This window comes from Triturus cristatus, chromosome 8 (genome assembly GCF_964204655.1).
Source record: "Triturus cristatus chromosome 8, aTriCri1.1, whole genome shotgun sequence".
Classification (NCBI taxonomy): domain Eukaryota; kingdom Metazoa; phylum Chordata; class Amphibia; order Caudata; family Salamandridae; genus Triturus; species Triturus cristatus.
Window position 1 is genome coordinate 81,812,039 of NC_140591.1, and position 12,268 is coordinate 81,824,306.

The window sequence follows — 12,268 nt, forward strand, 5'->3', positions numbered from 1 at the left end:
CCAGGTCCACTTGACCCATGGTGTATGTGTGACATATGGCCACACTGCCACATGAGTTGTAGCACACACAAATACAAGAAGCCTGATTCACAAAGGACCTGTGTACTCGTGGTGGAGACCCGCAGTCATGGGGGCGTCTCTGCACTCGGGACAGGCTCTTAACAATGAGAATTCTCATCATGGAGATTCTGCCCCAAGTACAGCAACCTTCTCACAACTACGGTGCCTCCGCCTCACCTGCGCTTTACTTTTAATTTTCAAAGTAAAGCGCCGGTGCCGCGATGCTTGTGCTCGCGCGCGCAACCAATGCTTGTTTCTTTTACATCGTCATATGCGCAACAGCTTAATCTGTTGTCTAGCTCAACTATTGTGAAGATACAACTTGACAGCTATCACAATTCATTACTTCAAGTTTACGTAACCATTAATTCCACCATTACTTCTGCTGCCCTAACATTGGATTATTGTTTTCATATAATCACTTCTTATGTAATTGAGCACTTTCCACATGACTTCATTTACTGATTGCATCTTCTAGAAGATGGCCGCCACTGTCGGTGGAGTTTCTATCTTAGTCCTACTTTTCTGTTTACCCGGACACTCGTAATTTAAAAACCTCGTCGGTTACGGCGTACTCGTTTCTAACCTCACAGCGATACTCAAACTCGTTTCTACACCTTCATTCCGGATATATGAAACATTAAGTAAGTTCGGATTTGCAATATTACCATTTAACTCTATTGAAAAACCCGAATGCATGTTTCACTTGCGATATTGCCCTATAAACTTTAGCGATAAACCCCAATGCATGTTTCATGGGACACCACATTTTAATATGAACTCAACACACTCACACTGATCTTAAGAGCACCTGCCTATTTACCCTTGTTTTGACTTTTCATTTTCACACTCGACAGAATAGCAAATCGCATTACGGTAACGTGATCTAACTTTTCAATTTACACAATTAATCACACTTGTCTCACTGGGACTCTCTTTGGCGCACTGGTTTTAACAAACACTTGTTTTATCACATCCATTCTTGATTATCATTTCCTTTGAAACTGTGATTATCCTTTTCAATACTTTTCACCGCAACTATGCACTTGACACCATTAATTTAAAACGTGTGTTTAAGTTAGTCTAAAAACAATTTTGTACACATGGATGGTTTCCTTGCTGCATCTTTGCATTTTTTTGTTTAATTGTAGAGTGATCCCTGGAAGGGCACTATGCCCGAAATGCATTGGATTGCATTTGGAATGACAAATGGACATTAATTATCACTGTTGAATTATCAATATTATGGATTGAAATTAAGTCTATCAAATAGAACCTTTTGATTGCAAACTTCGACTAACGTGTTTGATTACCACATAATACTAAATGATTCACACCCGTCTCTGATAGGGTGAAGGATTGTGCCTAGGGGGATTCAACTTGGTTTCCAGGGTTGAACTATTGATTGAATGCAGATCCAGTTATCACTTTCATCAAGACATTTTGCCAGACTCACTTTTGTGTCCCTTCATGTTTATGGTAATAATAAAAATCGAAGTTTTGCAGAGCATAATGATGGGTTAACTAGGTTTCATGAAAACGCTTTGAGTATCAAAAAGAGCATTCTCATGCGACCCTTTTATCAGCTTGTGAAGACCGGCTATATTCCAAGTAATGAGTCTCATCTCCGTATCGGGCGTTTGAATTAGATCTTGAAACAGAGTAGACTTCACTTCTTCCCACTTCAAGTCAATATTAGGAGTCAGAACAATCTGATGCCCTTCAACCACACACCCAACCACACCCAACCACACATCCACACACACACCCACAACCACACCCGCACCCACAACCGCACCCACACACAGCCACACACACAACCACACACACAAGCACACACACAACCACACACAACCACAACCATACACACAACCACACACACACAACCACACCCAACCGCACACACACAACCACACACACACAACACACACAACCACACACACAACCACACACACGCACCCACAACCGCACCCACACCCACACAACCTCACACACACACAACCACACACACACAACCACACACACAACCACACACACACACATGCACAACCACACCAAGCATTGGCATAGCCAATAGGTCTTGCCTTTGGGACCTTATAAGTGTTTAGCCACGCAACAGTTGATGTGGTTGCTCCATGGATATTGTGCTGCATAACTAAATACTTAGAAGGTCCCAAAAGCGAGACCTATTGGCTTAGCCAATGCTTGTTTTGCTTCTTTTGCCAAGTTTACCTGGTGAGGGGCAGATTTCACCACATCAGCCAGACCTTTGCAGTATTCTAGAATGATGTAATCAGTAATTAAAACAAGTGCAGCTGCAGGAGTATAAGCCAATCTCATTGCTCTACCAGTGATCACTTCATGGGGTCAGAGACCAGTATTTTTATCAGAAGTACATCTAATGGTCATCAAAACAAGAGGAAGAGCATCTGGGCACTTCAAACCAGTCGAAGCACACACTTTGGCCAGTTTATTCTTGAGAGATCTGTTAATCCTCTCAACCAGTCTGGAATATTGAGGACAACAGCTACAATTAACCCCTTCTATGTGTCGGATGCGCAGGAGCCGTCTGACACACTAGTGCTTATGTGCGTCGGACAGCTCCCGCGAGTCCAACGCAATGGCACTAGAAATCCCTCTGGTGCAGGCGCCAGAGGGATTTCCTATTCCCCGCAACAACTTCGGGAGCTGAGGAGCTTCCCCAGCTCCCAAAGCTGTTCCCCTGGTTTCCCTGAAATGACGATCATTGCGCACATCGCACTGACGTCATTTCGGTGAAACCGAAACTGAAATGAGCCAACAGGCTTGTTTCAGTGTCACTTTCTATGTGCTCAGGGGGCTATCTCAGACTCCCAAGCATGTAGAAAGACAGGAGAAGTATCTACGGAAAGGGAGAATGGCTAGTGGATCCCTACTTGGGGATTACCCCAGGAGGCCCACTAGATGCCAGTGATTATTTTTTACATTGAATTTAGAGGTAGGGGGCTTCCCGAGATGGGCATGCCCATGCCAACACCCCCCACAATATTACATAGTCTTTCTGCCCCCCCCCCCTGTTAGGCATATGGGGCAATAGCCCTGATCTGGGGGCAGAAAGCACACTAGATGCCAGGGATTATTTTTAATATTGAATTTCGGGGTGGGGGCTACCCGAGATGGGCATGCCAATGCCCCAACCCCAGCAATATTACATTATTTCTGCCCCCCCTGGGAGGCAAATGGGTGCAATAGCCCCGATCTTCCCCCCGGGGGGCTGAAAGTCCACTAGATGCCAGAGATTATTTTTCTCATTTTATTTAGGGGTATGGGCTGCCCGAGATGGACATGCCAATGTTCCCACCTCTGCAAAATTCCACAGTCTTCATGCCCCCCCAGGGAGGCAGATGGGGCCAAAAGCCCCTGATCTGCACCCCCGGGGGCAGAAAGCCAACTAGATACCAGGAATTATTTTATATTGAATTTCAGGGTGGGGGCTGCCCGAGATGGGCATGCCAATGCCCCCATTCCCACAATATTACAGTCTGTCTGCTCCCATGGAGGCAAATGTGTGCAATAGCCCCCATTCTGTGCACCCCCGGGGGCAGAAAGTCCACTAGATGCCAATGCCCCCACCCCAGCAATATTACAGTCTTTCTGCCCCCCTGGGAGGCAAATGGGGGTAATAGCCCCTGATCTGCCCCCCCGTGGGGGGGGGGAGGGGGCAGAAGGTCCACTTGATGCCAGGGATTATTTTTCTCATTTTATTTAGGCATGAGGGCTGCCCGAGATGGGCATGCCAATGCCCCCGCCCCCGCATTATTGCACAATCCTTCTGCCCCACCTGGGAAGCATGTGGGGGCAATAGCCTCCGATCTGCCCCCCTGGGGCAGAAGGCCAACTAGATGCTAGGGATTATTTTTAATACTGAATTAAGGGGTGGGGGCTGCCCGAAATGGCATACCAATGCCCCCATCTCCATAATATTACAGTCTTTCTGCCTTCCCTGGGAGGGAAATGGGTGCATTAGCCCCATATCTACCCCCTCGCGGGCAGAAAGCCCACTAGATACCAGGGATTATATTTAATATTGAATTTAGGGGTAGGGGCTGCCCGAGATGGCCATGCCAATGGCCCCATTCCCACAATATTACAGTCTGTCTGCTCCCATGGGAGGCAAATGTGTGCAATAGCCCCCATTCTGTGCACCCCCGGGGGCAGAAAGTCCACTAGATGCCAGGGATTATTTTTCTTATTTTATTTAGGGGTGGGGATTGCCAGAGATGGGCATGCCAATGCCCCCACTCACACAAAATTCCACAGTCTTTCAGTTCCCCCTGGGAGGCAGATGGGGGAAATAGGCCCCGATTTGCCCCTGGGTGGCAGAAAGCCCAATAGGCACCAGGGATCTTTTTTTTTTATACTTTGGGGTAGGGGCTGCCGAACATGGGCCTGCCGAAGCCCCGACCTCCCCAAAATCCCCCAGTCTTTCTGACCCCCCCAGGAGGCAGGTGGGGGCAATAGTCCCTAATCTGCCCCCTGGGAGTGTATAAAGCACAATAGGCACCAGGGATATATATATATTTTTTTATATGTAGGGTTGGGGGCTGACGAGAATAGGCACGCTAATGCCCCCACCACCAAAAAAGGCTTTCTTCCCCCAGAAGGCAATAGCCCCTTATCTGCCCCCGTGGGACAGAAAGCCCACTAGGCACCAGGGATATGTTTATGGGCATGCCAGTGAGAAGCTCCATAGGCAAGGGATGCTCCCTTTTTTTAGGCACACGTTTTGGCTGTATCAGTGATATTTTTATTCTCATCTGCACCCAAGTGGGGGCAGAAAACCACTAGAAACCAGTGAGAGCTTGTGTGTGTGTGAACTGGAGTTTGGCTTATGTCTGCATGTACTGACCTTTGGCTGGCATTTTGCTGGTGGTGTGTGTGGACCTGCACTTGGCTAATGGTGTGGGCGGACTCACGTTTGATGACAGTGTGTGTAGGTTGGCGTTGCCTGGTGGTGTGCGTGGAGTGGTGCTTGGCTGGGGGTGTACGTGGACTGGTGCTTGGCTGGCTGTGTGTGTGGATGGTGATTGGCTGCAGGGCCAGACTGGCCATAGCAGGCACCGGGTGTTTCCCCTGTGGCCCAGAGGGGTGGGGGCCGGTTTTATGGCTGTGGGGGGCAGTTTTGTCACTGTGGGCCGGTTTTGCAGCAGTGTCGCAGTTTTGGGCCCCAGTAACAGGAGCCAGAGCTGTGCTTTTTACTAGCATGACCCCCTCCCAGGGCAAGTCAAGCAGCAATCTGCCAGGGCTGGTTGCTGTTCCCAGTCTGGCCCTGCTTAGCTGGCGGTGTGCGGGTACGGCGGAGGGAAAGCACCCCAACCACTCCCCTATTCCCCTGCTACAAACAAACCATGATTTGTGCCTTGAATTCAGTCACTGGTTCAGTAAAAACTATGACACCTGACCAGCAACACAGAAAAGATTGCAATTTAACGCCTGCAAACATTTTGTGCATATTAATAAACACCAGGTTCCCAGTGAAACACCACTTGGAGTTTTCAGACCTGATCCAAGCGCAACAAATGGATATTGTGTTAGTAACCATAACTTAGGCGGATTGTGACTCGGGCCCAGAAATTGTCGCAGCCACTCCACCGGGATATGCCGTCTATTGATTAGATAGGCACAAAAAAAGGGCGGGGCCTAGCGATCTTTTTTTGTTCACCTCTTAAAACCACGTTTGAGCCATTAGCTACCTCTGGTTTTGAGGCCATAGCATTATCAATACAAGAGTGGGACTCGCAACCGTTCAAGGGAATGCAGATTTACAGCCCTCCAGGACCTAGAAGTGGGTTCATGATGAACTTTGCATGTCTCTCGAATCATACATTCTTAATGCCAACTTTTCCATGATAGGGGATTTAAATTTCCATCTGGAAAATGAAAGGAGCCCTGAATCCGTAAAACTGATTGAGGCAATGAATGCACTAGGGCTATCTCTAATTTCTAAAGGTCCTACGAATAAGGTTGGACATATGCTTGATGGGATTTTCACAAGCTACCCAATCATTGATCTACTTCAATCTCTCCCTCCCACTTGGTCAGATCACTGGGCAGTTAACGGGCAGATAAAGACAGAAAAAAATCGCCAGACAGAGAGATATAATCCAACATACCTCCAGTAGAGCCTGGCACGAGTTACAGCCAGTTAAATTTAAGATACCTTAAACTTGGCACCCTGGCAACCAGCTGACAAACTGGAACAGAGTGTTAATAATTTCTTGCAGTGGCTAAACTCGGCGCTAGGTATTGTAGCCCCTATTAAACAAAGAACCATAGTTAATAGAATAGCTTCCCAGCCCTGGTATAGTGAAACACTCAGGATATCTAGGCAAGACTGCTGTAGGCAGGAACAGAAATGGAGAAAACAAATACGAGGAGGAGAAAATCATCTACAGGAATAAACTAGCAGAACATAAAAAACTGATTATAGCTGCAAAATCCTCGTATTATTTGGAGCAGATAAAATTAGCTCATGATGCTAACAAAACTCTTTTTCAAGTAATAAAAAAATTGGTGACACCAACAAGCCCCGTTACTGCAGTCAATAATCAATATTTCTGTGATGCCCTGGCCAACTCCTTTCAACAAAAGGTTACCAACATTTTTAAGAACTTTAATATGGGCAGAACTACCACTCACCAGGATGGGCAACTTTTAATCTCCACATCACTGCAAGCCAGTTTCCTTACTTTAGGGAAATTTCGAAAGAACAATTTATAAACCTAATCCCATCTATTAAATCTGGTGCCCCGCAAGATCCCTGCCCACCTAAAATAATGCACTTGATCCCTGCTCAAGTGGCACAAAGTCTGGGACACATTTTTAGCAAAATGTTCAGGGAGGGAATCTTTCCTACACAGTCGAAACGTGCCGCTGTTCAGCCCTTGCTGAAGAAGGATAACTTGAACACATTAGATTAATTAATTAATTAATTTTTTATTTTATTGAGTGCACATATCACCCGAGGGTATCAAAGCGCTAGCCTAAACCCAAAAACATAGAGGAAAAGGAATAAAGGGAGCAGACAGAGAGAAGAGTGATCAGAACAGCCAGGTTTTTAGAGTCTTACGAAATTTTCTATAGTTGGTCTCCATACGTAGATGTAGAGGGAGTGAATTCCACTGGGTTGGGACAAGATACGAAAAAGATCTCCCGCCATTCCTGGCAGTACAAATCTTGCAGGGATAAAAAGATGTTTGATGGCGGATCTAAGTGTTCTGGTGGGGTTATACCTGATCAGTTTTTTTGCAAGATAGTGTGGTCCATTCCCATAAATGGTTTTATGGACCAGACAGTTGATCTTAAATATTATGCGTTTCCTAATGGGAAGCCAATGAAGAGCTCTCAAACTAGGTGTCAAGGGGGATCAAGAGGGTAGGTTTAATACAAGTCTAGCAGCTGTATTTTGAAGGACCTGTAGTTTGGTAAGGAGCTCTGCATTAATGGATGCCAAAAGGGCATTTCCATAGTCTAGCTGACTAATGATTAATCCTTGAACCAGCGGCATCCGAGACGCCAATGGAACCCATTAGAAGATCTTACGAAGACTGCGCATTAGTTCATAGCAGATATCCGTCACATGATTAACATGGTCAGTCATGGAGAGGTGATTGTCAATTAGGACCCCGATATTATGAACTACCGACTTTGGGAATGGACTGGGGCCAAGATTGGGAGGCCACCAATCACTCGACCACAAGGTTTGAGCTTTGCCAAAGAGGATGATTTTCGTCTTGCTGGCATTAAGTTGTAGATGATTGGTTTGCTTCCAGATGTGTATGTTAAACATACACTTCATGATTTGGAGTTTGGCATCTGTTGGATCTGGGCCTAGCGTGATTAGTAGTTGTGTATAGTCAGCATTCGAGACAGTGTCGAAGCCATACGATTAGATCACTCTAGCTAGGGATGCCATGTACACATTGAAGAGTGTGGGACTTAGGATAGATCCCTTGTCTATCAATTGCCTACAGGAGACAAAAAATACCAACGTATACTTTCAAAGATCGATTTGTTAAATAGCTCCTGAGCCAGTTCAATGCATTGCCCCTGACACCAATCTCCCACAGACGATTCACAAGCATACTGTGGGAGATGGTGTCAAAGGCAGCCGACAGATCAAGTAGAATCAGAATGGCTGACTGACCAGCATCAAGGGAGAGTCTAATGTTGTCTACTATCTCTAACAAAGCGGTGTCCGTACTATGTGTAGCCCGAAACCCAGATTGGGAAGAGTCCAGTAGGTTATTACTCTCCAGAAAGGTGGTAAGTTGTTTGTTAATTAGCGACTTCAAGACCGTATCAAAAATGGGAGAAGGGAGATGGGCCCAAGTTGTTTGGTTCCTTGGGTCCAGAGTAGACTTTTTTAAAATGGGCTTGAACATAGCCACTTTCCATTTTGTAGGAACCGTTGAGTGGCATAAGGATAGGTTAAAAAGCTTGGTGAGGCCTGTGAGAAGGGCTGGCCCAATTATGGACAGAATATGGAGGAGACTGGGTCAGAAGGGGAGCCTGATTTGACCTTACAAAGGGCAGTACTAACTGGCTTTTTGAATGATGTCCTGACTGGTTTGTACCACTTGTCTGTTCTTTTGTTTATCAGTCACCCTTGGCTTAAGTCAGAAGTCCAGTGAGGTGAAGATTGTCCCCAAGCCCTGGTGAAATTGCTGTAAAGTATGTTTGGCAATAAAACATGTTGGCCTATCGTAAAGTGGTCTGAAACATGCTGTTTGTTTTTAAGATTGAGTGGGCTCACAACAATTAATACAAATTGGAGCATGGGTATGTGAGTCTTAACTCATTTTAGTTTGGAGAAACGTGGTTATTCTTTCTCGTACCACGGGGTCTAGCTTGACACTAGCACTTCTTGTGCAACTTTTCACATATCTTTCTTTTTCTTCCCACTCTTTATTATATATTAAACACTGGATTTATCTTTTTCATGGTCAAGAAAGTCACCGATGATGAAAAACATGAGCAAACTGGTGAGTACCTACCAGCAGCTCCCTTGGTGACGCTTACGTGAGGTACTTTCTGACCTTTCACACATTTTTCTTTCTTTTGTACACATTATTAAATGGGGGTACGAATGGGGTGGACTGATAAACAATAAATACAAAATAAAAAATGTGGACATTTAGGACTGGATGCAACTGGCATTTATTGAAAGCCAGTGTCTGATTGGAGATATTAGTATCGCACCGCCAGGATCCAAGAAAGTTGTTGTATGTCCATAACAGTCCGGTCTATTCAGTATATTGTTTGCTTTTGAGTGGAGGGCGACCTGATTGTATCTTTCCCTCTTATGCTCCTTATTGTTGACACATTTTCACATGCCTGGTCAGGAAAGAGGCTGTGAATATTATTGATTTTATCCTCAAAAAAGGTGGACAGAGTGTCTACCCAGTCGTGCGAAATGGGTTGTTCAGACTGACATGAGATGGGACTGGTGAATTATTTTAATATTTTATAGAGTTCTTTATGGGAGTTGGAGGCCTTATTTATTCTGTCGCCTAAAAAGATCTTTTTGCCCGTTGCAATATGATCAAGATAGCGTCTATGAATAGATTTATAGGCCTGTCTGTCTTCTGCGCCTTTGGAGTGCCTCCACTTACGTTCTGCTTTTCTGGTCACTAGCTTATTAGATTTTAAGTTAGCCGTAAACCACGGTGACATTTTATGATTACGTTTGACTTTAATTACGGGAGCAATGGTGTCGAGGGCCTGAATAATTGCTGCCCCAAAAGTTTCAACTGCAGAATTTAGGTTGTCTATGTTGAGGTGGGGGGAGTGGGGAAATGGTGAGAAAAGGTAGCTAAGTTGACTTAATTCCATGGCCTACTCCATCTCGGTTCTTAACAGGGGTTGCTTTGAGTAGAAGCTTTCTGTAGAGAGAATTTTAATAGGTGGTGGTCTGACCAGAGGACTGGGATGGGAGACTCCACTTTGATATGGGAGGAGTTGGTAAACAGGAGGTCAATGGTGTGACCTGCTGAATAGGTGGGGCCGACTACCAGCTGATTGAGGCCCAAAGTATTTAGGCTAGAGATAAGTGTGCTGGTATGGATGTCAAATAAAAGTTCAGCATGATAATTAAAATCTCCAAGTAGGAGAAAATTATCGGCTGCTTATACATGAGGCACAATTGTTTTTATCAGATGATTAGTAAAATTGATTTTAGTACCAGGAGGGCAATAGAGTAAGGCCCCTCTCCAGGACCCCTCGGTTGAGAAATCCATTTTAAAAATACAAAGTTCTCCCCATTCCAGAAGGAAAGTGTCCATTATACTAAATTTGGAATTAGCTTTGAAAGCAATTGCTAGGCCGCCACCTCTCTTGTTGTTCCTATCAAGTCTGATCAACTGGTAGTCTGGGGGGAAGTCCGTCGCAATGTCAGGAAGGGAGGACTCATGGAGCCACGTTTCAGTGACAAAAAAGAAGTCAGGTTTCTCAAAATCTAACAGACCCCATATTTCGAGAGCGTATTTGGGAATCGAACGGGCATTACAATATAACCCTATTAGTTGATTAGGTGAATCTACGGATTACCACCTGCGGGGTCAATCGAGCGTGATTTAAAAAGAGGGGGCAGATGGTTAGAGAGGTTTTCTGCCTTACCATCAGTGGAACATGCTGGCGGGAAGAGAGATATGGGCCTCTCAAAGCGGTTGGCTCTATTAAATGCACGGAGTTCTTGACTCGAATACTGTATGATGGCCATGAGTACAAACAAATTTTGTGGAAAATGTGGACAGGAGAATGCAGATAGGGGGGGAATGGCAGCAGGATAGACGGACAGAGTGTCCGGCGTCCAGCGACGACTAGGAGCGGACGGCCTCAGATGGGCTTACCTTTGGTGCGCGTCTGCTGCGCATCTGCGCAAAGTGCTTTCTTAAAAATGGTAGGGAGTGGGAGGGGGAAGAAAGACGGCCGTGTCTAGAGCGCTGACCGTGGAGTGAAAGTGGCTTCCGATGGAAGGAAGATTCTGTGGTGGGAGTCCCTCCGCTCAAGCGGCTCAAGCCGTGGCGGAACGGGGACTGCACATCAGAGTGAAAAGAAACAAGAAATTAGATCCTAATAATTACTGCCCAAATATCAAGACTCCCTTTCGCTGCCAAAATTGGCGGAGAAAGTGATGAACGAACAACTCTCGGAATACATTGAGAAAAATTATTTTCTGGATGACACGCAGCATGGATTTAGACAGAATCGGAGCCCAGAATCTCTCCTGATATTAGCCACAGAGGCGATCCGAGAAATTCTGGATAATGGAGTAACACAATACAAATATATATATATATCTAGCAACACTCGTTGGGCTCCAAGCGGGTCCGATACTCCACTCCGGGATTTCCCGAAGAGACAGAAGCGGCAGGGTGATGGCTTGTGGGACCAGCAGTGCAATGCCTATCACATAGGTGCAATTGGCAGGAATGTGAATACTATCCACTTGGAGGAAGGTACTCACCGTAGGTGTTCGAATCCCTGCCACGCCCACCGTGTGTTTTCCGCCTATCAAAGCGATGCAGGCATCATTTTAACTTTGGACTCCGGCAGCACTGGTTGTTTGGGGAAGGCATCCGATGAAGGAACTATTCCGAAATGCATTATGCCGACCGAATAAATCTGCTGGTCAGAAGCATGCCTGTGTGTGTGCCTGGTTCTTCCGCGTGAGGGGCCTTGGTTGTGATGTTTCGGTGCGTGGCCACTATGCACCTTGGGCACCCCACCCACAAGCAGTGCAGCAGAGAAGGTGGTAACCTTGGTCTTTTTCAACGTTTGGAAAGCTGCTGCACCGCCGTTGTCTTCAAACATCTAGCAACACTAGTTGGAATCTAGCAACACTCGTTGGGCTCCAAGCGGGTCCGAAACTCCACTCCGGGATTTCCCGAAGAGACAGAAGCGGTAGGGTGATGGCTTGTGGGACCAGCAGTGCCATGCCTATCACATAGGTGAAATTGGCAGGAATGTGAATACTATCCACTTGGAGGAAGGTACTCACCGTAGGTGTTCGAATCCCTGCCACGCCCACCGTGTGTTTTCCGCCTATCAAAGCGATGCAGGCATCATTTTAACTTTGGACTCCGGCAGCACTGGTTGTTTGGGGAAGGCATCCGATGAAGGAACTATTCCGAAATGCATTATGCCGACCGAATAAATCTGCTGGTCA

General features: G+C 46.0%; 1 long non-coding RNA gene across 2 annotated transcripts in view; it reads left to right on the plus strand.

Annotated features, from left to right (window-relative positions):
- Positions 1–618: 618 nt before the first annotated feature.
- LOC146801384 (uncharacterized) overlaps positions 619–12,268 on the plus strand; it is a 217,619-nt gene continuing 205,969 nt past the window's right edge. For both annotated transcript variants that reach the window (XR_014968052.1, XR_014968051.1), the window contains exon 1: positions 619–704. This is a non-coding gene — a long non-coding RNA (uncharacterized LOC146801384). The remainder of the gene's footprint in view (positions 705–12,268) is intronic.